Source organism: Zootoca vivipara, chromosome 10 (assembly GCF_963506605.1).
Source record: "Zootoca vivipara chromosome 10, rZooViv1.1, whole genome shotgun sequence".
In the NCBI taxonomy this organism is placed as follows: Eukaryota; Metazoa; Chordata; class Lepidosauria; order Squamata; family Lacertidae; genus Zootoca; species Zootoca vivipara.
This window is the reverse complement of record NC_083285.1, coordinates 4339206-4366967: the sequence shown is the minus strand read 5'-3', so window position 1 is coordinate 4366967 and position 27762 is coordinate 4339206. Positions and strand designations below refer to the sequence as shown.

At 43.3% G+C, this 27762-nt stretch overlaps 1 protein-coding gene across 2 annotated transcripts in view; it reads right to left on the bottom strand.

Annotated features, from left to right (window-relative positions):
* The window catches only part of SEMA3C (semaphorin 3C), a 146736-nt gene that overhangs the window by 104428 nt on the left and 14546 nt on the right, over window positions 1–27762 (bottom strand). Inside the window, exon 2 of one of the 2 annotated variants that reach the window (XM_035127244.2) lies at window positions 22177–22314. The exons of the other annotated variant lie outside the window; for it this stretch is intronic. The gene's annotated coding sequence lies outside the window, so the exon portion shown is untranslated. The remainder of the gene's footprint in view (window positions 1–22176; window positions 22315–27762) is intronic. 2 annotated transcript variants of the gene reach the window in all.

The window sequence follows — 27762 nt, the reverse complement described above, 5'->3', positions numbered from 1 at the left end:
TTATTCTGGGCTGTGTTTCCCCTGCTGAATCATCTGCTCCATATTCTTCAGGTCGGGCGTTGTTTTCTTTCTTGGAGAAGACTGAGGCAAAGAAGGCATTGAGGAGTTCTGCCCTTTCTCTGTCCCCTGTTTGCATTTCACCATCTTCTCCTCTGAGTGACCCCACTGTTTCCTTGTTTTTCCTTTTGCTACGGACATACCCATAAAAGCCCTTTTTGTTGCTTTTAACCTCTCTGGCGAGCCTGAGTTCATTCTGTGCTTTAGCTTTTCTGACTTTGTCTCTACACGTGCTGGCTATATGTTTGAATTCCTCTCTGGAGATTTCCCCCCTTTTCCATTTTTTGTACATATCCCTTTTAAATCTTAACTCAGTCAAAAGTTCTTTAGATAGCCAGCCTGGCTTCTTTAGGCACCTTCCATGTTTCCGTCTCATTGGTTGTGCTTTTAATATCTCCCTTTTAACAAACTCCCAACCATCATGAACTCCCTTCCCTTTTAGTATTACTGTCCATGGGATTTCACCCAGCGTTTCCCTAAGTTTTCTGAAGTTGGCTTTCTTAAAGTCTAGAATTTGGACCTTAGTATGCTTGGTTGCTCCTTTCCGCTGGATAATAAACTCCAGAAGAGCATGGTCACTCCCACCTAATGATCCTGCCACTTCTACCCCACTAACCAAGTCATCACTATTGGTTAGGACAAGATCTAAAATGGCTGATCCTCTTGTTGCTTCTCCCACTTTCTGGACAATGAAGTTGTCTGCAAGGCCAGTGAGGAATCTGTTCGACCTTATGCTCTTGGCTGAGTTTGACATCCAACAAATATCAGGATAGTTGAAATCCCCCATTACTACTATCTCACTTCCTTTGGAATGCTTGGCCATCTGTTCCAGGAAGGCATCATCTGTGTCCTCAGTTTGGCTTGGGGATCTATAGTAAACTCCCACAATGAGATCACTGTTGTTTTTCTCTCCCTTAATTTTGACCCAGATACTCTCAATTTGGCTTTGAAGTTTTAAATCCTGGATCTCTTCACAGGTATACATATCCCTAACATATAAAGCTACTCCTCCTCCTTTCCTGTTTGGTCTATTTCTCTTAAATAGATTGTATCCCTCTATTACTACATTCCAGTCATGAGACTCATCCCACCAGGTTTCAGTGATGCCTATTATGTCATATTTAGTTTGCTGTACCAAGAGCTCAAGTTCATCTTGTTTATTTCCCATGCTCTGTGCATTAGTATACAGACATTGAAGACCGTTGATCATTCCCCCATGTCTCTTATTTAAGGATATTTTCGTCCCACCACTAGGTCTGCATGCTGCTTGCTCCATTTGGTCCTTGACATTTGGATGATCATATTCAGCATTTGATAGACTCCTACCTTCAGGACCACTGTCTCCCTCCCCCACATAAGTCAGTTTAAAGCCCTCCTGATGAGGTTTTTGAGTTTTGTGGCAAAAACATTCCTCCCAACTTTTGTGAGGTGCAGTCCATCACTTGCCAGAAGTCCATCTTCAAGAAACTGCAGACCGTGATCTAGGAATCCAAACCGTTCCTGTTTGCACCATTTGCGAAGCCAGTTGTTCACTTCCCCTATTTTTCCCTCTCTCCCTGGGCCATGTCGTTCAACTGGGAGGACAGAAGAGATGACAATTTGTGCATCTAATTGCTTCAACTTCCTGCCCAGAGCCTCATAATCATTTTTGATCTTCTGTAAGCTATGGCTTGCAGTGTCATTGGTTCCCACATGCACCAAAAGGAAGGGGTATTTGTCGGTGGGTTTTATGATTCCTTGCAGCCGTTCTGTTACAGAACCGTTCTGTTTATAGCCAGAGGTGGGAAGGAGCAAACAGGCCTGAGGCAACTACCCAATGTCTTCAACATTATTAAGATAGTGAGGGGTAGCCTTTTTCCGCGGCTGCTCCTAAATTGTGGAATTTCTTCCCTTGTTATATTTCCGCTGGCAGGCTAAGACTTCCTTAATCACACAGCCCTTTGGATACTATATGCTGCTGTCAGGGCAATTGTTGTTTTCATGCTGGTTTTCAAGGGGTTTCATTTTTATTTCAGCTGTTGTAAATATCTAGTTTGTTTTTGATACTTTGCACTTTGTAAGGGTGTTTTTAGTATGTTGTAAGTTGCCTTGAATCCCAAATTGGGAGAAAGGTGGGATAGGAATCCAGACAAAATGACAATCTTAAAATTACCTCACAGTCCATAGTGAATCATAGTAAATTTCAACTTTTTATTTGTTTGGATGGTTGCTGTATGCACATGTCTACTGAGAGTAAAGCATGAAGCCCTGATCTAAGGTAGCCCAGACCTTTGATGTCAACTATAAACACATGTGTGGCAGGAATAAATGCAGGAGCGCTAGCTTCGTGCCGGAGGAAGCTTTCGCTTGCCTTAGAACACCCTTTGATGTCTGTCGTAAATTTGCGAACCACATGCCACAGGTCCTTTTAAAATGAAGTTCAAATGCAGCATGGCGGGCATAAATGTAATTTGTAAAGCAAACTGTTTACAGACTTGTGGAATAAATAAACAAAAAATTATGGCACATGCAGTAGGGGGAAAGTCTAGCAGAGTTATCTCAAAAAGTTTTGACAATGCAATATTTAGTTCCCTTGAACTACATAGTAGACCAGAGCTGAAGGAGACTACAAGCTACAGCAGAACACAGATTGGGGTTTAAAGTGGAACTCTCACCCACCAGGTTGAAAACTGAATACTGCAGGCAAGGCACACACATTCAAATAAGGGCTGCAGATTATCGAACAGGAGTGGGTAAGGGGCTGTCGGAAAGCCTTTTGCTGAAGCAAAAGCCATCAGCTAATGGGTGGGCCTCTCTCAATGAGGTGGAGTTGCTTCCATTCAGTGGACCCCACTTCTTTCCCCAGCATTGCTCTTTGAGGGGGAGACTCAAACAGAAAAGCATCTTGCAAATCAGCACTCCTAAGCACAGCTTCACCTGATGTCGCCGTGACAGCTGTCAATTTTTGCCCACCAGGCAATGGGGAGATAATCATGAGGAAATAATGAACCGCTAGAAAAGGTTCCCACCCCTGATGTAGGAATCAGAGGGTGAGGGAGAATTACCCAGAGAGTGAACCATGGTGGTCCTCACTGCCCTGGAAACACTCTAGCCTATGAGGAAGCCTATCTTGTCAACACCTCTCCAACATCAGGAAGGATGTAGTGCTCATTTCTGACCCTGAGGACTTCAGTCCAGCAGCTCCAACAGAAACACATTCTTCCCTGAGCCATAGGAGTCTACAGCTGCTGAAATGCACAAGGCCCTTTTTAACCTGAAGGGTCTCTTTTAACTACCCAGACTGAGCTACAGCCTGGCTTAAGGGTCAGACAAGGGATAATTGTTGCTGAAGCAACATTCTGAACTTGCTCCAATTCAGACTCCACACAGAGCTGCCCAATTTGAATGCCTTGCCTTATCTCTTCTGTCTACCAGAGCCGTTAGGCTAAGGTCTTTCAAATCCCTGCTTCTCAAAACCCCTTGAAGAGACTGAATCCAAGACCTTGCAGGTTCATTTCCCTCCACCTTCCATTCAAGAGTGGGCCTTTGAACCTGTCTGCTTTCTTTAAATCTCCTGACAGACACCCTTGTGACCAAAATCCAAAGGCGCAGCCCTTTATCTAAGCATATGGACACACAACTGCTTCATACGCCCATAACATGCGAGAACAGCTTGGAAAAGAAAAGGCAATATGAATTGGAAGCGCTTCACAACTGCCTCTCAAGCAAAGCCAAGTAGACAGTCTGCTTTCCAAGGAACAAATTACACTTCTGATTATGGTTACCAGCTTTTCATTTTTATTTTTATTTTACAGCCCGGAGGAATAGGTCATTAAAAATAAAGGGGCCTCGGCATTCAAAGGCCAGCCGAGCTGGTCAAAAGCTGCCCAGGTGGCAACCCTACTTCTGATTAGCCCTTATAGGGATCCATCTTTTTGTTGCCTCCATTCAAGCCACAAAACCCTTTCATCTAAATGAGTTGCTGTTGCTGGTTGGGCTATTAGCAGAGAAAACCTGCTGCTGTAAACATCCATTACCACCAAGCTGCTTGTGACATATTGATTTCCAAGCTGGAGTCACTTCCCTCGAGGCTGCAGAGCATATGGCTGTTTGCTCAAACCTGCTGGCGGAAGCATGGCCAGGGTAGGGGAAGGAGAAGGCGGCCCTAAATGCAGGTGCCTATTTCCATATTTTGCACACTTTGGTTAATTAAATGGCAAATCCTTGCATTCTCTTCGGGGAGGGTTCAGGTCGTCTTTGTTACTTGACATATTACAGCTTCGTGCTGTTGTGACATTTGTGTCATAAATACAAAGTTATTGGGGGGGGAGACATTGTTTAAATGTGGGTTGCTACCCACATTTAATGTGGGAAACGCTAATACAAAAATTAAAAGCAGCACTCGAGGCCGGTGTTTTGTGGTGGCTTCAGATGCTTCGGTATTCAAAATTCAGTTGTCGTGACTTCCTGGCCTGCCATCTTCCTTTCAATTGAAAAAAACAAATTATTTATATGTGCAAAGGAAGACATGATGTACTAAAGTTCCTTTTCTGTTAAAGCACATGGTGAACATCAGCACAACCAAACCTCCATATGGGATCTTGAACATGTACAATGCTTTGGACTGAATCAATGAAACAAGCAATGTCTTTCTTAATGGCCTGGGTCATGAATTCTATGTAAGAACAGAAGTACTACACTGTGCTAATTTTTTTACCTGTTACAATTTTCAAAGCAAATGCAAGGGGGAAGCATTTGTGCGGCAGGTTTCATGCCACACAAATATTATCCTTATTTTATCCCCTCTTTGCAGCTTCTTCTCCCCATGATCTGCAGGGAGTTGTTGTTGTTGTTGTTGTTTAAAAAAAGAAAATAGAGACTTCTCTTTGAGGGAATCCCATCTCTCGGGGGATCATTTAGGAAGCATAATTATTTTATGTCATCATGCAGCTAATCGGATTTGGCTATGTGACCGGTTCCTTCAGACACAGTGCTGGCAGAAAGCATTGCCTGTTGAGACCGCACCATGCCTCAAAGTCAATCATATTGGGCTATATGATCATTTAATGGAGACATATCAGAAAGAAAGTTTTGCTTGCTATCCTCGCTCTGAATAGGCACACATTTTCACCCCGACAATTTCCAAAAAAACAGAAAGTTGATAATGAAATGCAGTTTCAACCTCCTCTGTTTAACTCAGCTTTAAAAAGAGGGCAGGCTACCAATCATAAACACACATTAACAGAGGTGACAACAAAAGAGGTAGCCCCCCAAGGTGTAATGAAAGCTGATTGGGCCCAAGATTTTTCAAGGATAGACTTCATCAACCACACCATTTTAGTTCAATCCCTGGAAGCTATATATTTCTTGGAGGCTTCCTGTTTTGTTCTTTTCAGCTTTTAAAAACATTGATTATTTATGCAAGACACATGGAATAACCTAAAATGTTGGCATAAGTGGACTTATCGCATAGTACTATCAACCAGGACTGATTTTCAGCCTTCTTTATTTTTGTTAAACAGAATAAGCTGAAGAAACAAATGAAGTCCTCCTCTATTGCAGAATATACCAAACTGGAAGAAAGATCAAAGCAGTTTAGTCCAAAACCACCACAGGGATCATATACAAACCCATGTTTAGCTGTAAGTCAAGGGTGGGCCTCTCTACCTGGCCTTGGGAAGTGTCTTTGGGGCATATCCTGCACTCGCCTTGCCCATACCCCAGTTGCTTTTGTGTGGCTGAAATGCATCCTTGAACTCTGATCATGCCTCTTGCTTGTCTGGACAGAGGATAAAGAAGAGTGTGTGTGGAAACTGGCCATCCTGTCTAAAGATAAAATTTACATTTGTTGATCGGGCTCCACCCACCACTAGCATGTGGCCCTCAGGAAAGGAATGTGGCCCTCAGATTGAAAAAGGGTTTTTCACTCCTGCTGTAAGTCATTTGTTCATCATCTGAAACCTGTGCACACAAGTATCAATTTGTTTTAAAAGATGCAGATTCTGTATAATTTGTTCCATTGGGAATGGGGGGGGGAGAGAGAGAATCAAGATTCCACCATCAGCCATATGATTTATTCACTTTCACTGAATGTCAAATAGGACAGATTTAAAACTGATGAAGATTGCATGGAGAGGTGTGAAATGCTGCAATCACTAGACTAGGCTATTCTCCATTTGCATTTATAGGGCAACTGTTTAACCCTTCATTTTTAACAGGAGGAAATGAACATTAAGGGAAACTTCACATAGGCAATGAATGGGCATCTGGCTTTTACTTTATTATCATTACGGGTTACAGGTAGGTAGCCGTGTTGGTCTGGATCGAAGTAAAATAAAAAAATTCCTTCAGTAGCACCTTAAAGACCAACTAAGTTTTTATTTTGGTATGAGCTTTCGTGTGCATGCACAAGTGTGCATGCACACGAAAGCTCATACCAAAATAAAAACTTAGTTGGTCTTTAAGGTGCTACTGAAGGAATTTTTTTATTTTATTATCATTATTATTCCTGTGCCTTAATCATTGAAAGTAAATGTGCAGTTTCTGAACATTATAGATTGTTTTCTGAACGGTACAATAAGGTAAGGCAAATCAAACATCTGAAGAAAATTAAGGCTTAAAAGGAGGTCATAAATCTTTGTGCAACTGAAAGTACAGTTGAACCAAGCATGTCAAGACAATATAGGTGCATGCATACAGGACCTCTAAAAATTGCACAGGGCGGCTTTGATTTGGGTCTGCTCAACGTCTGGATGAATGACTAGGAACCACACATATTTTGGGTTCCACTGGAATCCTGGGGTCCATTAAGAAAGAACCCGAGAAGGGCCCAGATGGACCAGGCCAGTGGCAAATCTAGTCCAGGGTTCTGTTCTCACATTGGTCAGCCATGGGAAGCCGGGACAGAAAGGCAGGATAGAATTAATTAATTAATTGATTGATTAATTAATGGTGTGTGGTTCTTTATGAATCTTTTTTGCATTCTGGTATAATCCTTTCAAAATACCAGCTTTATTTATTTTAATTGTTTCTAGGGGGGCCAGGTGGCGCTGTGGGTTAAACCACAGAGTCTAGGACTTGCTGATCAGAAGGTCAGCAGTTCGAATCCCTGCAACGGGGTGAGCTCCCATTGCTTGGTCCCAGCTCCTGCCCACCTAGCAGTTCGAAAGCACATCAAAGTGCAAATAGATAAATAGGGACCACTCCGGCGGGAAGGTAAACGGCATTTCCGTGTGCTGCTCTGGTTCGCCAGAAGCAGCTTTGTCATGCTGGCCACATGACCTGGAAGCTGTCTGCGGACAAACGCCGGCTCCCTCAGCCTATAGAACGAGATGAGTGCCGCAACCCCAGAGTCGGACACGACTGGACCTGATGGTCAGGGGCCCCTTTACCTTTACCTAGGGGGGGATCTGGTCCTTGGGACTGGAAGAAATAAATCCAAATGCATGATGGCAAAATGTTCCACTGAGGTCCTTTGGTGCCAAGCAAAGTGTTCATCTTGACTTAAAGCTACAGCTGTTGACCAAGTCATGCAATACAGTATGTAGCTGTACTTCTGAAGCCAATTTCTTTCAATGGCCTCATTGTGGACACAGGATACAGCTGCAGAAAACTGCTCTAACAATCCCAACAACTGGCTGTAGGTTTCAGCAATGTGGCTACCAGCAACTGTTTGCGAAATGCTTCCGTTAAGTTCTCTCCAACATGAAGTAATCAAGGCAGAATTCTGAAAGGTCCAAGGAAAGGAAAGAGTGCCCGTTGTTGGTTAAAATAAGCTCAAGAATCAACAACTTCCTCTCAGATTTGTCCCTATGGATCAAACTTTATACAACTGAGAAATCATCTTGGTACCACCAGGGCTCCATGTCCAGTGCAACCGAAGTAGTCTAAGCCTCAAAGGATCAGATTAAAGAGTTTTATCATCTGTGTGGGAGGGGCGATTAAGACTTATCCAAAGTAGATAACATTATTCAGCATTTGTTTGCTGAAGCCAATGGACTATACGTGGCCCTCATCAAAAGGAGAGGGAGGCATCACAAGATCTCCATGTAACTGAGCTAAGAAGCCCCTCTTTCCAAAGACAGTTGCACGTGTGGTAGAAAAACCACCAGTCAGATTTTTGAGAACTTCAAAAAATGCACAAAGCAAAGATGCACAAAACCTGTTAGACTTATGATATTTTGAGTTCTGTGGTTTTATTTTATTGATTAAGCACAAAATCTCCACATTTCTTTTTCTTAATAGAATTTCTTTGCAGCAGGTGCTGAAAACTTTTAGGTGCCTAAACTGTAGACATTGTAAATATTATAGTTAGATACCATAATATTATTAGTATAATATAATATTAGTTTACTAAAAGTTACTGTATTGGGTGTCATTGTTTGAGTCCTGTCTTGATCTACTGTTAACTTCATCTTTTTTGTGTTTTTCTCATGAAAAGATACTGCCTGTTCGCATTTCTTCAAGCTCTAGGCTACGCACTAATCTGTATAGGTACTGTAAGAATACAATCTTATGCCCACTTATCTGGGATTAAGCCCCACTGTGGCCGCTGTCACATGCTGACAGCTTTTAGCAGCCACAGGTGGGAGCTCAGTGCTTAGTGGTGGGGATCAAAGGTGGACAGACTATCCCAGAAGGAGCATGACATGCCCCCCACCAAATGTACTACCCTTCCCCTAACACCCCATAAATATTTGCCACCCACTCCAAAAATATTTGCAGGCCCTCCCAACCCCAAAGCACCCTCCCAACCCCAAAGCCCACAAATTGCCCGAAAATGTTCAGTGCATCTTTTGAAGGACATGAAATTCCTGAAAAACTCTCACACAGGAAGACCTTGAATGTCCTTTGTTACCCAAGGTAACCTTATTTTGGAAGCCATACAATAGGAGGAGACTGAAGCTCATGGACTTTTGAACTCTCCCAAACTAGTTTGGCACATCTTTCATTATAAAGTTCATGACCTTCTAGAAATAATATTGTGTCTGAAATGCAGCAGTCCGGCATCATTTTGCAGCTCTCCTGCCACCCGTAAATGTCGGGTGAGCTTGGAAAACTGAAGAAATGAGAGGCAACTGAGTGTGAATCTGCCAATAGATCTGGCAGCTGAAACAGATCCAGGTTAAAGGTCACAACCTACATTTGTGAACAGTGTGGAGTAGATAAAAACTAAACTTGTCACTATCCCATTCTGGTTGCCTGGTGCCACAGCACAGAAGAAGCAATGCACGACTCAGATCACCTCAGCCATCCTTTGAAAGTCTGAATTTTGCAATGCAATTCTACAACGAAATACTGCTGCACAAGAATGCATATACTAGGCTAAGTTTTGCATTACAATGTTTATGGTTTAAAGTATTTTTATTGTTTTATTGCTTGCTGTTTGCTACCTTGGGCTTTGGGAGGAAGAGCAGGATACGCAGTTAATAAATTCTATTACTGCTACTACTACTAATGATAATAATAATAAAATAATAATATATTTGTGAAAACAACATAGGAAAATGCTTATTAGGGGAAATTTCTTGCAAAAATGTGTGTATTAGGGGAAATTTCTTGCAAAAATGTGTGTATTAGGGGAAATTTCATACACAAATGTGTATATTTGGATAAAGTTACACTAAAATGCTCCAATGCCTTTGGAAAAAGACATGTTACAATGACATGTACACGTATGCCTAATAGGTCCAAGATGTGGAGAAACTACAGGAGGTTGATTGCAGGTGGTTGGACTACATTACCCTTGGGGGTCCCTTCCAACTCTAAAGTTCTATGATCCTCAATATCCACCATCTTGGGCCCAATGGTCAGCAGGGGAGGTCTTGTCAATGGTGTTGCTGATGGGGGTTGTTCAGCTGGTGCTCAACTGTGATGGGGCCTTCATGTGGTGCTTTCCTGCTTGTGAAAGGCATTCCCTAGTGATTCCCTAGTGATGTGTATCTGTAGCCCTTCTTCTCAACATTTCAGAGAAATGTAAAATAATTCCTGATCACTTAGGTATCTGATGGCTGAAAGAGACTGTTCCTAGAAACCTTGAGATTTTTAGCTTTGAGGATAGGTGGCTTTTGTTAAAAGTTTTCAATATGTGGGTTTTTTTTTTAATTGTACTGGTTTGCTATTTTGTTGTTTACATGCATAAATCATGGTCCAGCCAAGTCTATTTGGCTGTAAGATTAACAGAAAAGAGGAGGAGGGGGAAGAGGAGAAATGCCATGATCAGAGGATCTGATCGCATCTTGCAGAAATGTACTGAGGCAGGACAGAGAAGCTTTATTCTGTAAAAATCAGGGTGAATCACCAGCCTCTCTTAATATGAACCCAGCAAAGCCTTCCATATATGGCGACATACAAGGACAAGCCCACTGAAGCCACAAGACAAGAACCTTCCTTTCAAAGAGCTTCCCTTAGGCTCTAAACTGCTTGAAATGTTTGGCAACATGCACACATTAAAGCTGCCGCATGAAGCTTACGTTTACAAGTACACCGTAGGGCTTGGCGACCTTGACAGACCACACGGTTCAAATTTCCATGCATCAATGGTTCTTGAAAGATTCCCCAACCCCAAAGGAGCAGACAACAAATAAGCTTTCTTTCTCAACACAAGGTCTCCCTATATTCTGTAAATACTTTTGCTTCCTGTATTGCATTTCACTGTATTCCACAAATTAAAATAACCAACACATTGGACTAATGTTACAAAGGGGGTGATTCCCCACCCCTCCACCTGCCCCTTTGTCCTCTACATGCTGCACTTTTTAAAGTTTTCTCTCACACTCCCTCATTCCTTCCAGTGACCAGGGGCTTGTCCACACTTCTGCTTTCCCCATGCCAAGAAAGCAGAGGGCTAAGCAGTTTCTCACTTGACTTGCACTTTCTAGGTATGGATCCAAGTGGTTTCCCCCTTGACCCGCTCCTTCCCCAAGGAAACCCCACTCTTAGGTGCTAAACTGGAGCAAACCTCAACCTGGAGAAAACCTGAATTGCCATTTGCTCTGATGGAGCTCTATAGAGCACTTTCCCCCAGGAGAAAGCAGCAAGAGGACAAGAGGAAGTGTGGCTGAAACCTAGGAATGCAACAAATACACACAACCACCAAGGACAGAATGCATATCCACAGCTACAGAGTTCAGATCTCTTAAAAGTAGTAATAGCCCAACGAATTAGTGTCTTCTTGTACAGGATGTTTCACTTTTAAGTCAATTGCACAGAACAACACAGGAATAGTCAGGTGTTTGGGAGACAGCTCAACAGACACCTGGCTATTCCAGAAAAAATTATTTGCTGTTCAAATGATGAACAGCAAATGATGTGGATTTAAGCTAACCATTGCGTGAATGATTTCCCGTCTTGACACGACTATTAAATAATTGCACTGGACAATCCGAGTGAAAACAACCATGCTATTTTCAGAGGCAAGAAAACAGTTCTCTCCATTCATTGTCTCCATGCTGGCCCTTTGTAATTGTTTATTGTGATTTCTCCAGCGGCGTAGCTAGCTGCTTGGTCACCCGGGGCAGCAAACCCGAAGGCACCCCGCCGGGGGGCGGGGTGTCCGTTACGTGCATGCGTCGCACATCGCACGCATGCGTCATGATGCATGCGCACACAGGAGGGATACGATGCGGTGCCATGGCGAAACAGCAGGCAGCGGTGGGCAGCGTCCGACAGGCCTCCTCCTCTCCCTCTGGCCCTCCCTCCGCCTGTCCTTACAGCACTCGAGGTGGTTCTCCTCACAGCCAGTTTGCGCTGGCTCCACAGGGGCTGGTCCTGCTCACCCGCCGCCTGGCTTTCTTCAGGGCCATCATGGAGGCGGGCGAGGGCTGCACTGCCAGTGGAGGGCAGCTCCTCCTGGGAGAAGACACCATGGAGGAGCCGGGCTCAGATGCCGCCGGAGCTCTTTCCGCAGTGCACACTGGCCTTGCCTCCATGTGGGTGGTGAGGGGTGCTCGCAGCGGTGGCCGTTTTAGGTGGTCACCCCCCATCCAGCCTGCTGCCCCCCACCCAGCCTGCCGCCTGGGGCAGCACGCCCCCGCCCCCCATTACTATGCCACTGGATTTCTCACTGTTACCGTAATCATCACCCCCCTCAACCTCAGAACAGAAACTGAGCAAGAGAATGGATGCCAGCAAATGTACAGTCCTCTTCTCAGACACTAATGGATGTCCGCAGAGTACAAGCAAGTACTAGGTATGTTGTATTTTTGTTTTATTGGTGTATTTTTGCATTGTGAAAATAGTGTGAACTGTGTAGATTCGTGTCCATGCCGGCTATTGACCTGATTATAATGTATGATTTAATAGTATGTATGACATGATTATTGACTTATATTTATTTGATTTATTTTAGTTATAAAACTGAAGAAGCATTAACCGAAACAGATGATTACCTTGGATCACTGTCTATGGTTAACTACAGATTAAAACAGTTATATTTTGCCCAAGAACTGGTCGACGTGTTGCCTCCTTTTCTCAGCATTTCAACTAATGGATGTCTGGCAGATGTTACCAATAAGTAAAGCCAGAGTCCTTCCTTTTGTATTGTCTCTTTTTCTTTCCTAACACATTTCAAGGACACAGGTTGTGCTCTGACAAGTGTGGGTAAGCATCTGATCATCTTCCAAAAACTTTCCAGCAGAGTCTAAACAAATTTGCAATGTTACCACCCTTCCTTTTCAACCCTGGTCTCCTCTGTTTCCCTTGCCTTCTGTTCCCAAGGACACACCTAATGAAGGAGTTTGTTCTCCGGCCATACAGCATATCCATCAAAAGAGGACAGGAACTATTTGCTAATTGGCAAACATGCTCTCATTGCCAGGACACATAAGCATCTGGTTGGTCATTGTAAACCAGAGTGCTGGACCAGGTGGGCCCAATCTAGCAGGGCTTTTGTTATGTTCTTTAAAAATACTAGTTTATCTTTGGGTGGCCATGTACATTCCTTTTCTAATTTTTAATGCCTGCACTTAAACTCTTATGAAGACCATGTAGAGATAAATAACGTCTGCTAACATCTGCCTCATTTCAGGTTCTATGCACAGTTTGAAAGCTAGAAGGCTGGATCCAGATCAAGTCAGGTGCCCTAAGGTTCAATGGAAATCCAGTGCTCAAAGTTGGGGGGAGACTGGAGAGGTGTCATCCCACTTCTTTTTGGGTGGAACTAATTGAGTGTGATGTATGGAAGTGAGAGCTGGACCATAAAGAAGGCTGATCGCCGAAGAATTGATGCTTTTGAATTATGGTGCTGGAGGAGACTCTTGAGAGTCCCATGGACTGCAAGAAGATCAAACCTATCCATTCTGAAGGAAATCAGGCCTGAGTGCTCACTGGAAGGACAGATTGTGAAGCTGAGGCTCCAATACTTTGGCCACCTCATGAGAAGAGAAGAATCCTTGGAAAAGACCCTGATGTTGGGAAAGATTGAGGGCACTAGGAGAAGGGGACGACAGAGGACGAGATGGTTGGACAGTGTTCTCAAAGCTACGAACATGAGTTTGACCAAACTGTGGGAGGCAGTGCAAGACAGGAGTGCCTGGCGTGCTATGGTCCATGGGGTCACGAAGAGTCGGACACGACTAAACGACTAAACAACAACATCAACAATTGAGTGTGATGGCCTAACTATCTCATCTTCTGTTTTTCTCCCACTTTCTTCAAAGCCATCTCACTTTGGGCCCTGAGTGGGTCTTAAGCCAGGAAATGGAAGCTAAGCATGTCTAACTCAATAGGCCACCCAACTCATAGTCTCTTCTTTCGTCTCTGCTTTTCCATTTTCTGAACCACTACCTCACACGAGCAAGAAAACAGGAACAAGAAGGCATGGCAGCTGGGAAAACAAGATGACTCTGTACTGCTCTGAACTAGAGGACCCCAAGTTAATTCATGACAGCAGATAAATGGTTGGGCTTGGGTTGATGTTGAGAAATACTTTTTCCAATGTAAACACTGGTAACAATTCACACACACACACACACACACACACACGTACCTCCAGCTTCACTGGAATTTATTACACTAGGTAACACCTGCTAGGAGCCTTCTATCACAAAGCTTTCAAAGGCAGATGGGAGCACCATGCTAATACCCTTCAATGACTCTGGGATTTAAACCTACATCCTCAGGATTAAGTAAGATCAACTGGAAATGAATAACTCTTTATTGCAAATAGCCCTACGTAGTAATTCACCATATGGAGAATGAACCTTCTTCGAAAGGGGGATTCCTACATCAATCCATCATTTCAGACAACACTTTCACACCCTCTTTGTATAGATTTACTTGAGGCTTCTTCTCTCTCTCACCCCCACCCCGCCTTCCCAGTTTTATCATCCTCATAGGTTGTGATGAAACGTTCCCTTCTTTAACCCAGTCAGTAGCAAAGCTGTAATTAAATTTCAGTGCCAGCTCCAGTTTCTGGGGATCTTTGGGCAAATTAGCCTAGGAAGTCCCCTTCACTGGCCAACTGCTCTCTGTGTGCATATCCACAACTGAATGTCCTAAACCACAAAACATCATATACAGGTCAGATTAGCAGAAGCATTTATTTGTTGCACACTTAGTCACTCAGTTAATTCAGCATGCTCTGCCATGAAGAACAAGTTAAAATTATTATTTTTTTAAGAGAAAAGAAAATTGAACAAACACGCAGAAAGGGAGCCAAATATCACAGCACCCCAAACAATGCAAGCTCAAATAACAGGCGTCCCTTTGGGATCACTGCTTTGGGGAACTGTAAAGACAAGGACCCAAGATGCCATGGGTTTTCCCTTTTTCTGCCCATGAAGAAAGATATTTATGTATGCATTTATTTACTACCCTTCTGCGGAAGAGTCCAGAGTGATAAATGCATCTCCATAGCTGCCAAGTCTCCAGTATTCCCCGGGAAACCCCGTTTTTCTAGCTGAAAAGACGGGTTTTTTTTGTTTTTTCTCGGTTTATTCTGGCGCGGCGGCCATGTTGGAACTGGGCGGAGCATGCTCAGAAGCGACTTTTGATGCAGCTCTGCCCAGTTCCAAAATGGCTGCAGTGCGACTTCTGGTGTGGCAGCCATTTTGGAACTGGGCAAAGCAGCATCAAAAGTCGCTTTTGAGCATGCTCCACCCAGTTCCAAAATGGCGGCAGCGCTACTTCCGGTCTTCTACTTCCAGTCCGGTCCCTTACTTCTCCCACAGAAACTTGGTAGGTATGTGCATCTCAAATATGAACAAGTGTTGCTCCCTACCAATATGATGTTATCGTTGCTTTTATGATTTTTTTAAAAAAATCTTCTGCAGGGGGTGGGGAATTATTTCTCTTGATTCCAATGCCGTATTGACCTGCTGTTAAATAATGGTTAGACCATGTCTGGGGAGCAGAGTAGATAGTAGTAATAGGGACTTGGGACAAACTATACTTTTAAAGGACATTCAAAATACCTTCCCCTCCCCAATGAATCCTTTGAGAAAAAGAAGATGTTTTGAATACGATTTAAAGGTGCAGTGTGTATACAACCTAAAGGGAAGCTCAGTAACAGATTTAACCCTGGATGCGTAGGCGGACCTGGAATGAGTAGATGAAAAGGTAGGGTTACTCTCTCCCAATTGGACCCACACTGACATTCACTGGAATAGAAGGATCCTTGGGCACACCTTACATTGCCCAGAATGTATTTGTATTCAATTAGAAATTGCAGAGTTAAATGCTGTCCAGTTATTGTTGAGCGGGAGATAAGACTCCACCATTCAACTTGATCTTGTACTGTAGTTACTTTCACTTTTCTGTGTTGTCATATGCTAGCCTGTTCATCAGTAAACAGCCTTCTGTTCTGGGCCTACAAAATGAGTAGCCTTGCTTTATATTAAATCAATGATAGTTTAATAGTGTAACTTTATAATTACTAATTACTATCCTAAGCAACTTCTTGGGTTGCTTGTGCAGGTTGGATAGGCACTGATATTATTGCAGGGTTTTGTTCCAGTCCAGATAAGCATCTTTGAGATAAGTCACTTGGTTGTCAGACATCCATATTCCTGCTTCAGTTCTCCTGCCTCTTAAACGGTCAGCCTTGAGGACCTGAGCCCTGATTGCTTAGATCCAGCCCTAGCAAATATGCTACACTGGGGCCCAATTCCTGTACATACATATTGCAGACATATGTTAGCCGTGTGTGCAGCATTCCTGCTATATAGTCACACATTGTTAAGTGCCACTGATTGAAGTGGAAATCTAGTCAAATCAGATATAGCTGGAAGGCAAAAGTCTAAAGCTTTCCTTTAAGTGCAAATGTTTATTGTGAAAATGCGAGCTAAATGAAGAGCATGTCGTGATGCTGAATGGGGCTAAAAGCATGTAGAACATAAACTATACAATACAGCTACAATGGAGTCTGCTACAGAGTGTGGCCTTTCAATGCCATTTAATCCCTCAGAATTTAGCTTGCAATGCATTCAGTTTTTCTGTCAACAAGGTCACCAAAATAGCAATGATAAAATCCCCTCTCTCCCATTTGAATGAGACAGCTATCGTTGACAACAGCCCGATTTCATCTGGCTTTATGTCGCTCATGGCACAAAGCATCTTGGACAGCAATCTTTGTTAGGGTAGAATTGTGTTAGGAAAAGAAATGGACACATGGGGCATTTCCCCCTCTCTGGGCTGAAAGCACCACACTGTCTTGTAAAATAAACAGAATTGGCTCTTGACAATGTGCAATATGCCAAATGTCGGATTTCCTACTGGAAAGAAATATCCTTTCTCTAACACACAAACAGCTGCCCTTAAGTAGTTAGGACAAAAGGCTATGGTGAACCAAAACTCTTGGTGGATCTAGATTAATTCCAGAGAAGACAAAATACTCCCATGTTGTAGGAAGCACTCGGAACAGTGGCTAGGACTGCCAGCTCTTGAAATAAAAAAATTGGTCACCATGGTAGGGTCTGAAAGCACAGCCCATTGCAGAGGTAGACAATGTGTTGTCCTCAGGCATGTAGCGTAGGAGGCGGGGGGTCATAGCCCCAGGCACATGACTTTGAGGGGCTGCAAATCAGGTGCCCCCATGCAGGGAACCCCATCCCGTCCTGCCTACTGCCAGGGGCCTTTGGGCCCCGGAGCCTGTCCTCGTCTTGCCGCCACATCCCCGGCTCCCTTGCTCAATGGTTGTCTGGCCAGAGTTGGGGGGGGGCATTCACCTGCCAAGGGCCACGTCAGCTAGCCAGGCGTCAGCTAGCCCCCTGAGTGGGCAGGCAGGTGGCACAGTGTGGCCCTGTGAACCCTCCGTGCCCTGCACCTCCCTGGCAGCATCGGCATCAAGTCTGGGCTGGCGCAGCAAGTTCTGTTCACCCTGCTCAGTGCCGGCAAAACAAACCATGCTATTGGTTGCCTCCATATGTTGTTGGAATCCAACTCCCATCAGCCCCGGTCAGCATGATCCATGGGGAGGGATGGTGGGAGTTGTAGTCCAGGAACATCTAGGAGGCACCATATTGGCTACCCCTGGTCCAGTGCAAAAGCTGCCCCCTTCACCTAGGGACAGTGTAGCCAACATACCATGCCCAGCAGCAACTCAAAGGAGGTCCTTCTCTGCAGAGGCCCATAGATTGTGGAATGACTTCACTTTAGAGATACAACCGGAACCTACAATACAGTTCTTCCAGTTGGTAAAATGTTATTTATTCATGTGGACATGCATGCCCAGGCACCTTAGCACCAACTTAACTGAACTCCTGATATTCTGCTGTATGCTTTATCATTCTTTTATTGCATTGGTTTTATTTTATAAATTGTCTTTTTTATTTTTTACAATTAATGATGGCCTATAAATTATTTTCAATCAAATAAATGAATGCAAGTAGAGTTATTACTGACTGCAGTTCCCCGCTGAGAGAACATTCTGTGTTAAACCTGGTTTGGCCTTTTCTGGTCCATCTAAGAAATATTTTGCTACGGTATGTTCAAAATTATAATATGCCATGTAGCTCAAAAATGATCATCAGGCCAACTCTTTTCTGAGCCTCCTACAAATTAAAGCCCATAAGATGCAAGCTACAAAAGAAAGGGGAAATCCCAACACAGGATCTGGTGTGAAGGGAGTAGGAGCATCTCAAATTGACCTTTCATGGCAATGACTGACATTTTGGGCATGTATAATACTTGCATTATTCATATGGTCATCCTTGACCCCAACACTGCCCGTTGCTTAATGCCATGCATATATAATGCAGACTTTATGGGAATCAAATCAGTATCTTCATACGCAACAAAGCCAAGATTTTTACTGAGCAATTCTATGTGACCACATAGACAACCTGCCATTTCAATATGCAATGATGATAAGCTCACAAGCGTAGCATTCACACAGACACGGCAACTTTAAGCTTGCAGAGATGTTGCAAAACTGCCATCTTAGTCCCAAGACAATTTGCACAAGGCATGCCAAGTGGGAACTGCAGCCCCTCTAAAGCGTTGCAGGAAATGTCATTCATTCTGAAAACATGACACATTTGACTGCACCTTCCACATGGCACTCACAATGCTGGACAACCCAAACGCAACTCCTGGCTCCACCCATATTATATAATTTGTCCATATTTCCTGGAAATTTGGGCACAAACACCGCCTTCTTTTCTATCAGTTCACATCAGAAGAAAGATAGTTTGGTTCAAACCCAGCTTCTTCTGTGACCTCACAAAGTGGTATTCACCTAGGTTTTTCTCTGATTTAACTTCATTAATGCCAATGGCTTTGCTCTGAATAAAACTTAGGTGAATAGCACCCTCTAGGACTAGGTGGTCTTAGGCAACCTGCTTCTCCATTTGCAATATGGATAATATAATACTGACTTGCTTACAGAGTTGCTGCAAGGGTTGCAAGAATGACACATTCGCACTTTGCACACCTGAAAGCACTATGCCAGGCATCCCCAAACTGCGGCCCTCCAGATGTTTTGGCCTACAACTCCCATGATCCCTAGCTAACAGGACCAGTGGTTGGGGAAGATGGGAATTGTAGTCCAAAACATCTGGAGGGCCAAAGTTTGGGGATGCCTGCACTATACAGTGGTACCCCGGTTTACGGATGCAATTCATTCCGGGGAGCCGTTCGCTCCCCGAGCAGTACTTAAATGGAGCGCCTCTTCCGCGTGTGCACGAAGCGCCGATAGATCGCTTCTGTGCATCCGTGTGTTGCGGAACCCGGAAGTAAACACTTCCAGGTCCGCGGAGTACTCAGTCTCAAACTGAGAGTACTCAAACCGCAGTGGACTTAAACCGAGGTACGACTGTATCAGTACTATCACCATTCACACAAAGCCAAGGACACACATGCGGCCTTACTCCTCCATGCCTTCAACTTTTCAGTTCCCTAAACTGAAAATTGCCCTATCACCATAGTACCCCATCACCAGAGTCCCCCCGCCCTGACCTTATGCATTCTAAGTGTGCAAGCCATAAGACTGGAGTAATAGAGCCGCATGCTGTAAATCTCATCACCTTGGCTCTCATCTGTGTGGGCTTTAGCTAGGCGTCTAGATGTGCTGCAATAAGAAGCTGAGTCATCCCAAGATGGAGGTGTGGGGACAGCTTTGCCATCCACCTCCCACTGAAAACAACGGGGGGGGGGAATTGCACACATCAGTTCCTGATGTAAAGTTGGAAGAGTGTTGCCAAAATGAGAGGGCTTAGGCTATGCCATAACTATGCCATGTTCAGATCCCAACCTGCTGTGCAAGCGTAACTCCTCCAGTGGAGCATGCATGCAGCCATACTGTCAGAAGTTCTTCCAGCTGAGCATCATTCCACTGACATGACTCCATCTCACAGGGGAGATCTCACCATCCCCACCGCTTCCTAAGGCTGCTCAGCCAGTATAACTGTGGTGTCCTCTTGTATATACCATGCTGGTATCTAATGCATCTCTGTCTCTATTTTCTTGCAACATGGGGACACCTGTAGAGAATTAAGGTTGGACTCACATGCCTTCATCTCCCCGAGCACCCATCCCAGTAGCTCCAGAAGTTTCAGAGGAGATGCAGCTCAAACAGTCTCACTGGGGCCCATAGAATGAGGTGGTTGATCACACTGTCATGGTGCATGATTAGCACTTCATAAAGCACATAAAGTGTCTTATTGTGCATGATCTGGAAATGCTCTCCATCACTAAATCCAGACACATACCCTGAATTAAAAGACAATAAAGACTAACTAAGGGATGCCTTTAGTCTTAGCAGTAGGTTGCATGCGTTACAGAAATGGTGCATTGGAAGCAATTAGAATGTATTCTTGCTAGTGGCAGGAAGTGGGTTTAGAACAGAATCCGCTTAAGAAATTCCAGCTGTGTTCGCATTAAACACACCCTCAAAAGATCTAAACCCAGGATCAAGCTTTCCATGCCAACTAAGCCTTTATCAGGCCTCTGAAAGTGACTTTTTGAAAGAAAGCCAGCCATGAAAACAACTTAATTGGTTCATATGAATAAAAGCGGCAAATGCCACTTGCCGCAATGACAGTGCTGGCATTGTTTCCTGCTGACTTGACATTTTGATTTCCAAGAATGCCGGGCATCTGTGCAAACTCCAAAAGACCATTCCCTTTGCTGAAATGAGGACCAATGGGTTAAGTTGGGATGATGACAACAGGATGACGAAAAGGCTTTTTATGGTCAGAAAGTATCAGATTTGGACAGGGGCAAGAAATCTAAAATCCTGCAGGTAACAGCTACTTGCATAATCAGCATTCTGTAGAGTGGGACACAACAGATTGGAAACATCATGCATTAAGGACTCTTGTGCAGTGCTTCAGTCATCCCATGCATCCACCTGGGCACAGTGGTGTCAAGCCTAGCCCTGAGCTTGTGCCAAGCACGGAGTCCTTGGAGGATGAACCAGACACCACACAGCTCAAGGACCTTGGGGAGAAAGGCTCCCTAACCGCAATGCTGAGGATTCTTTTGAGGGGCCCTCTGGGTTGGTACCCTAGGAAGAACCTCAGGAAATCGGAGGAGGAGAAGGTGGAGCTGCCCCACAGTTCACCCATCACACTTCAGGAACCAAGACACAGCTCTTCTTCAATATTCACGCATCTCTGAATTTTGCAATATTGTTCTCCGAACCAAACATTTAAAAATGTACATAACAGGGAAATGCTGGTCGAGAACCATAACAATAAACTAAACTAAAACACACGGAAACGCAAACATGAGAATAGCACACAAACATGCATTATAAGTGAAGTTGCTTACAAAAGTACACATATTAGGCAAACAGATGCATGTGAACAGGTGAATGTGAAGACTGGTAAATGAGGGAAGAAGAGAAGCCCAAACTAACAGATTTTTCCATCCAAAATAATGGAGAATACCCCAGTTCAGATGGGGGGGATTATTCCTTATTCCTACTCACAGTAACAAAGATTAGCTACCCATGAGCCAATTATTATTTCCTTTGTAAGACTCCAGACTGGAGCTGTCAGAGTTCCTCCTTTTCCTCCAAGTAGACAGGCAGATTGAAGGAGTGGCTGACCCAAGGACTTGCCGTGGGGCTTTTCACTTTTGCTGTGAGCAGTGTGCCTCCGTGGCACACCCTAAACTGCTTTTGAACTTCCCTTAAGTTTCAAAATCAGTTTGCCATGTGGTGTGGGATGTTGTTGGTTTAGAAAGTTAAGCAGAAAGCACAGCTGGGGTTATGGACCTAGATGCACAGTTCTCTGCATTGTGCCTTACAAGTACATTTTGCCTGGGTTTCTGGCAGCATCTGATCAGGTCCGTCAGCAAGATGAAAATCATATGTTTCTTCCCTCCCTCTGCTGAAGAAGTCTGTGATGTGGTGTATCCATTGCAAGCCTAGAAGTCCAGTGTTGATCTAACCACATTAAAAAGACCAGATACGTATTGTTTTATAGCTAGACAATCTGATCCAACCAATCTATCAGGGTTAAACCATAGTTAAAACCACCTAACAACATACAGTACTGGATTTAAATTTGCAAATCTCAGTTCCTTGCTCATTTCAGCTGGGCCACAAGCAGAGTAGCAGCAAGATTTATGCAGATGTTCAAAGAAAGAAAATATCTGCCAAAGTGAATCTCCATCTATCAGATTATTCTGCTACTTGCAAAAGCTGCTGCCATAACAAACATTTTTCAAAAATATGAGGAATAAGGGAATATTCACCACAGAGCCATGTACAGGGTCAGGGGGAGAGAGACAAGGAGCCGAAGAAGGCCACTTCATCCACATGAAAGATGAGATGGTTTTATTTCCATTATTCTTTTGGAAACAACCGGAATATGAAAGTAATGAATCCACAGCCTGAAAGAAATGATTTCTCCAATAAGAGAGCACAGAAAACACTGAAGAGGAGGAAATGTAGAGTTTTGAATGTTAGCATGGTGCATGCAGTATGATAATAAAAAACAAGGCAGGTATTTGTAGGATATTTTAGGTATAGGTAAATTAGGAAAATGATGCATCTTGTTCCTTTGCCTGTGGCTCAATAGCAAAGGGAAAAAAGGGGGAAAAGGTAAAGGTTAAGGATCCCTGGATGGTTAAGTCCAGTCAAAGGCAACTATGGGTGCAGGACTCATCTCTCCTTTGATGCTAGCAGCTCAGTCTACTTGAGATGGCCCAATGGAACTCCTATATGCTGTTCTTCCGGCTGTCAATCTTTTGCACAGCCTGAGTTATCCATGTCTTGCCACTTAAGAATATAAAAGGAGCCCTGTGGGATCAGAACAAAGGCCCATCGAGTCCAACATCTGGTTTCCCACAATGGCCTTCCAGATGCTTATGGGAAACCCACAAAGGTGACATGAGGCCAATAGTCCTTTCTCGGTGATGGTTTTTTAAAAAATTGAGTGGTTTCAGTCATGTTCACACGAAACTCCTGTTTTGAAAGGTAGTCCAGTCCCATTTAAAGATAAGGAACTCTAAGAACGAAGAACAGAAACAGTTAGCACCTGGGCAGCAGACTAAGCAGGTATGGGGATCACCTGGTTACAGCCTTCCCTGGTATGGTGAGATGCATTGTACAGTGGTGCCTCACTTAACTAATGCCCTGCTTAACGAAATTTCCGCTTAACGAAAGGTTTTTTCCAGCGGAGGTTGCCTCACTAGACGAATTCGTTTTACGAAAAATTCGTCTAGCAAATCGCGGTTTCCCATAGGAATGCATTGAAATTCAATTAATGCGTTCCTATGGGCAAAAAAAAATTCAAAAAAAATTCAATGCATTCCTATGGGATTCGCTAGATGAATGTTTCGTTAGAAGAAAAGACCCGTGGAACGAATTAAATTCGTCTAGCGAGGCACCACTTGTATTTCTATTTAAATGAAACAAACTAAAGTGTTTTTTTTAATAGTTTTTTTTTTAAAAAAAACTGCAGGGTCATACTCTCCATCCAACTCCTTTCCATTTTAAGAGAGCCTGGTTTCCTGCAACTTGGCTTCTCGCAGCAAGGAACCACCAGAAGGTCCTCCAGCGCCGATAAAGACGCTTTCCCCCCAAACTCCTGCAATAATAAATTACATTGTTTACTTGTATTTTTCAACAAAAAAATTAGGAAAACGTAATCAATTTGCAGACTTATGGCACCCTCTGTAATTACAGGTAACACACAGTTTAAACCACTCTGCAGGGAATATAATACTCTCTCAGGGATGGTCATTTCAAGTAATTAAATATGTCTCCTACTGGAAGGCTCTGCTTGGCTTGTGGTCTGATCTTTACTGTAAGATGGTCTGATCAGCTAGGGAAGGGGAAGGTATTCAGTTCAGTTTGCATTTTCACATGAAAGTACCTAATCTGCACTGCCTGAGCCAATAAGTGAATTGAAACACAGAGATAGCTCAAAAATTGCACTTTTCCAGATTTTGTGATGCCGTTCTTCAACCAAAAACATACACCACTTGCACATTAGTGAAAATAATGTACCAAACAAATTTATATTGGGGGAAATTGCTTGCAAAAATGCTTGTGTTAGTTCAAAAAGGCATATATTAGGATTCTGCACAAAAATGCATATGGGTTTTTTATTTTGTAAAGAAAAATGCAGATTGATGAACTACGTAGGTGAACTGGACTTTAAAATTGGAAAAATGAGAAAGCAGATTTTCACACCCCCAGTACTGGATTACAATGCCAGCTCAATGGGAATGTGTTATTTGTCACATAGAGCTGGGATATACACAATTGCTTCTGTGGAAGTTGTCAAAATAAGCTCTGAGCTCTTCCAGCATGTAGACTTTTGTGCCCAGAATGTCACCGTGAACATGTCCTGCTGTGAGGCATTTATTACCAATGTTCACAGTGCAGTCATAGTGTTTGGATATTAGGAACGCCTCTGACCTTTGCCTTTCTCCTTTAGAAGGGAAAGAGAAAGAACTATTTACCCGAGTCAGCATGGCTTTTTGCTGCAAGGCCTAGAGACAGGGGAGAAATGAAGAATTCAGAAAAGTAACCAAGGCACTTGTTTCATCAATAATTAGGGCTTTCTTCACATTAGTCTTCTGGTCAGGCTCAGGAATGCCATGGAAACTCCAAATTTTCTGGAAGTAAACCATAAGTTTTCCCTGAGAAAAATGACACACACACATACGCACCCTTTCACTGAAAGGTGGTACTGTGGTCTAAACCACAGAGCCTAGGGCTTGCCAATCAGAAGGTTGGCAGTTCAAATCCCCGCCACGGGATGAGCTCCCATTGTTCAGTCCCAGCTCCTACCCACCTAGCAGTTCGAAAGCACATCAAAGTGCAAGTACGGTAAATAAATAGGTTCTGCTCCGGTTCGCCAGAAGCAGCTTAGTCATGCTGGCCACATGACCCGGAAGCTGTCTGCGGACAAACGCCGGCTCCCTTGGCCAGTAAAGCGAGATGAGCGCGCAACCCCAGAGTCGTCCGCGACTAGACCTAACGGTCAGGGGTACCTTTACCTTTACCTTTACTGTACTTAAGAACATAAAGCTGGAATCCAACCAGGACCAGTGGGTTCTCCCAACTCTATGAGTCTTCAGAAGGAATTGTTAATGGCGTATTGGTGCAAGGGGAGGGGGGCACCAAATAATGTTGAAAATGTTCTTCTATTTTATTTATAATCCCTATCCATGAGGCCAGAAATTAGATCCCTGAGGCGTGGCTCCTTGAGCAATAGCAAGATTGTAGTTGCAAATCTGGAACCAGCATACATTACATCAGATATGGGGGAACCTCCAATTGTTGCTGGACAAAACCTCCCAACTTCTCTTAGAACCATCAGCCACGGTGGGTGCCCTTCAGCCCCAGCCAGGAACATCTATTAGCCACATGAGAATCACTCCACCATTCTGCGCATGAGCAACCCAAGCAGGTTCAGGACGGTCACGGCTTGGATCCAAAAAGGTTGAACGCAAGGGGCGGTCTCAGATTTCTGCTCACCCTTCATTTGATTTCATGCAACACACCCCATCTAGTGCAGAAACGTTTTTGTTTTTTGCAACCCTGTGGGTTGTGACGTCGCTATGAGAAAAATGAGCTGGAAAAGTTTTGTCCTAGTTGATCCTAGCCTGCAAGTGTGTACAGATACCTCCAAGCAAGTGTGCAAACACTGGATTTTTTTTTTTAAAGGACTGACTTGATTTACAGGCTAATCATGCTCATTATTACCTGGATTCAATAAGCAGAGCTAAACTATGCACAGCTACAAAACAGCAAGACAAAGGAGCAGATTGGGGGGGGGGATTTTCTTAGACAGAAAATGGATTTTTCTGTCTGCGTATGGATTTTTGTACAGTCCACTGTTCTAGAAGAAGCAAAGATGAACGAGAGGAGAAATGGTTAGAACTACTGGTAAATCTCTTGGCTAGAGTATGTGGATTCACTTGAGCCAGCAGAAAGCCACCAAGATTTTAATAGGAGAAAAATCAGATAATCTTGAAGATGGACACCTCATGACACTGTGCACAGACAGTAACAAAGAACGGTTGTCTGAATACACTTTAAAGACACCTCCTTAAAATTTAGATACAATTTTAATCCAAATATGAAGCTTACTCGATAAAGCAACATGCCTCGATTTAAATGCGCTTTTAAAATGACTATGTAGTTTACAATATTCCCAACAAGCCATCAAAACAAAAACAAAAAGTGCATTTTAAAAAACCCCTTTATTTCCTTTACATCTCAGCATTCTGATTTCTTTTGGAAGCAACTTTAAAGGAGGGGGGGAAAGCTTGACCACAATGTCTCCCTAACCTTTTCAGCAAAGAAAAGCTTCTACTGGCTACTGGCTTGTCATCAACACAAAGTGCCCCAAATAATAAATGAATGCTTTATGAGCTGTGGGGCGACATTAGCATTACAATGAGGGATTGTTTGGGAAAGAGGTATATTACTGTTGCTCAGGGAGATAAAAGAACGTCTCTCAAGGGTGAATTTTAAAAAAAGAAAAGAAAGAAAGAAAGATCCATGGGGGTTATATTAAATCTTTCTTCAAGATGTTGACACTTGGGGAAAGTGCTTTCCTTTGCTCAAGTGACCTTCCCTGATTTTTAATTGCTTTTAATGAAGTGAGTGGGTTGCTTGGATTTTGATATTTTTTTTTAACGCTAGGTACAATCCAGCTGAAGCTAAGCTCTTTAAAGTTCCATTGGTTTCAATTCAGAGTCAGTAGCATTTTTAAATGGTTGGATTGTCTCACTGTTTGCTTATTGGACAAGGATAATTGTATAAAAATGCTTTCATATATTTAGAGCTGACCTGGCAATCGTTAACCATTTCCTGTGCAGAACTGAGAACAAAGATAGAGCAGTAGGTGAAAAATTTGCTCAAATCAAGTTGTTGTGGATAAACACAAAGGAAATGCAGGCTTACGAAGCCGAGATCACGGAAAGGATGGTTTTTGAGTCCGCAAAACATTTGAGACCAACCTGTGTTGCTAAGGAACCAATCAGGTTCACTCATACAGAGGACCCAGGGTTCATATAAATTTTAATCCATCAATTTATTAATTTATGTAATCAAATTTCTACACTGCCCTTCATCCAAGGGTCACAAGATGGTTTACAATATAAAGCATAAACACGCCTACCACAGTAAGAAACAAAAATAATACCCCCTCCCCCCACTTTTAAAAACCACAAGATTATTTAATTAGCCAAAGGGCTGGGAGGAGGAGAATATTTTTGCCTGGCATCTAAATATATATAATGGTGGAAACAGGTGAGCCTCCCTGGGGACAGCATTCCAAAAATGAGGAGCCACCACAAAAAAGGCCAGTTCTTGTGTTGCCACCCTCCAGACATGGGCAAAGCTAGGGGGTTGAGGGACAGCTGCCCCCCCCTAATCTAGTAAATAAATAAGAATACTTAACTAAAAGTAGAAATAATCAGAATATTTGAAATTGAAATGCTTGCTGCGGTCAGTTGGATTATGTTGCGGCACATTCTAGCGATGCAACTGGCAACCCAACTGGCTGATAGAAAACTGGTTTTAGTTTAGATTATATTAAAATAAGGCGATTCTGTAATTTGATAAAATATACTAGTTAACCACAAGGGAAGTAAAAAAGGAGAGTTTCTTAAAGAAAAGTATTGTACTGTACCTTTGAGCAGCATGGTATGACATTGTTCACATAAACGCTGTTCTTACCATCTGGACAACATACTTTAAAAACAGCAACTTAGATTTTTCATTTTACAGGAGCCACTTGCCACTTTTGTGTTCCAGAGATCACCAAACATGGTTCTTTTTGAAAGTCTTTCACAAGACTGTTACTCCTTTGTGAA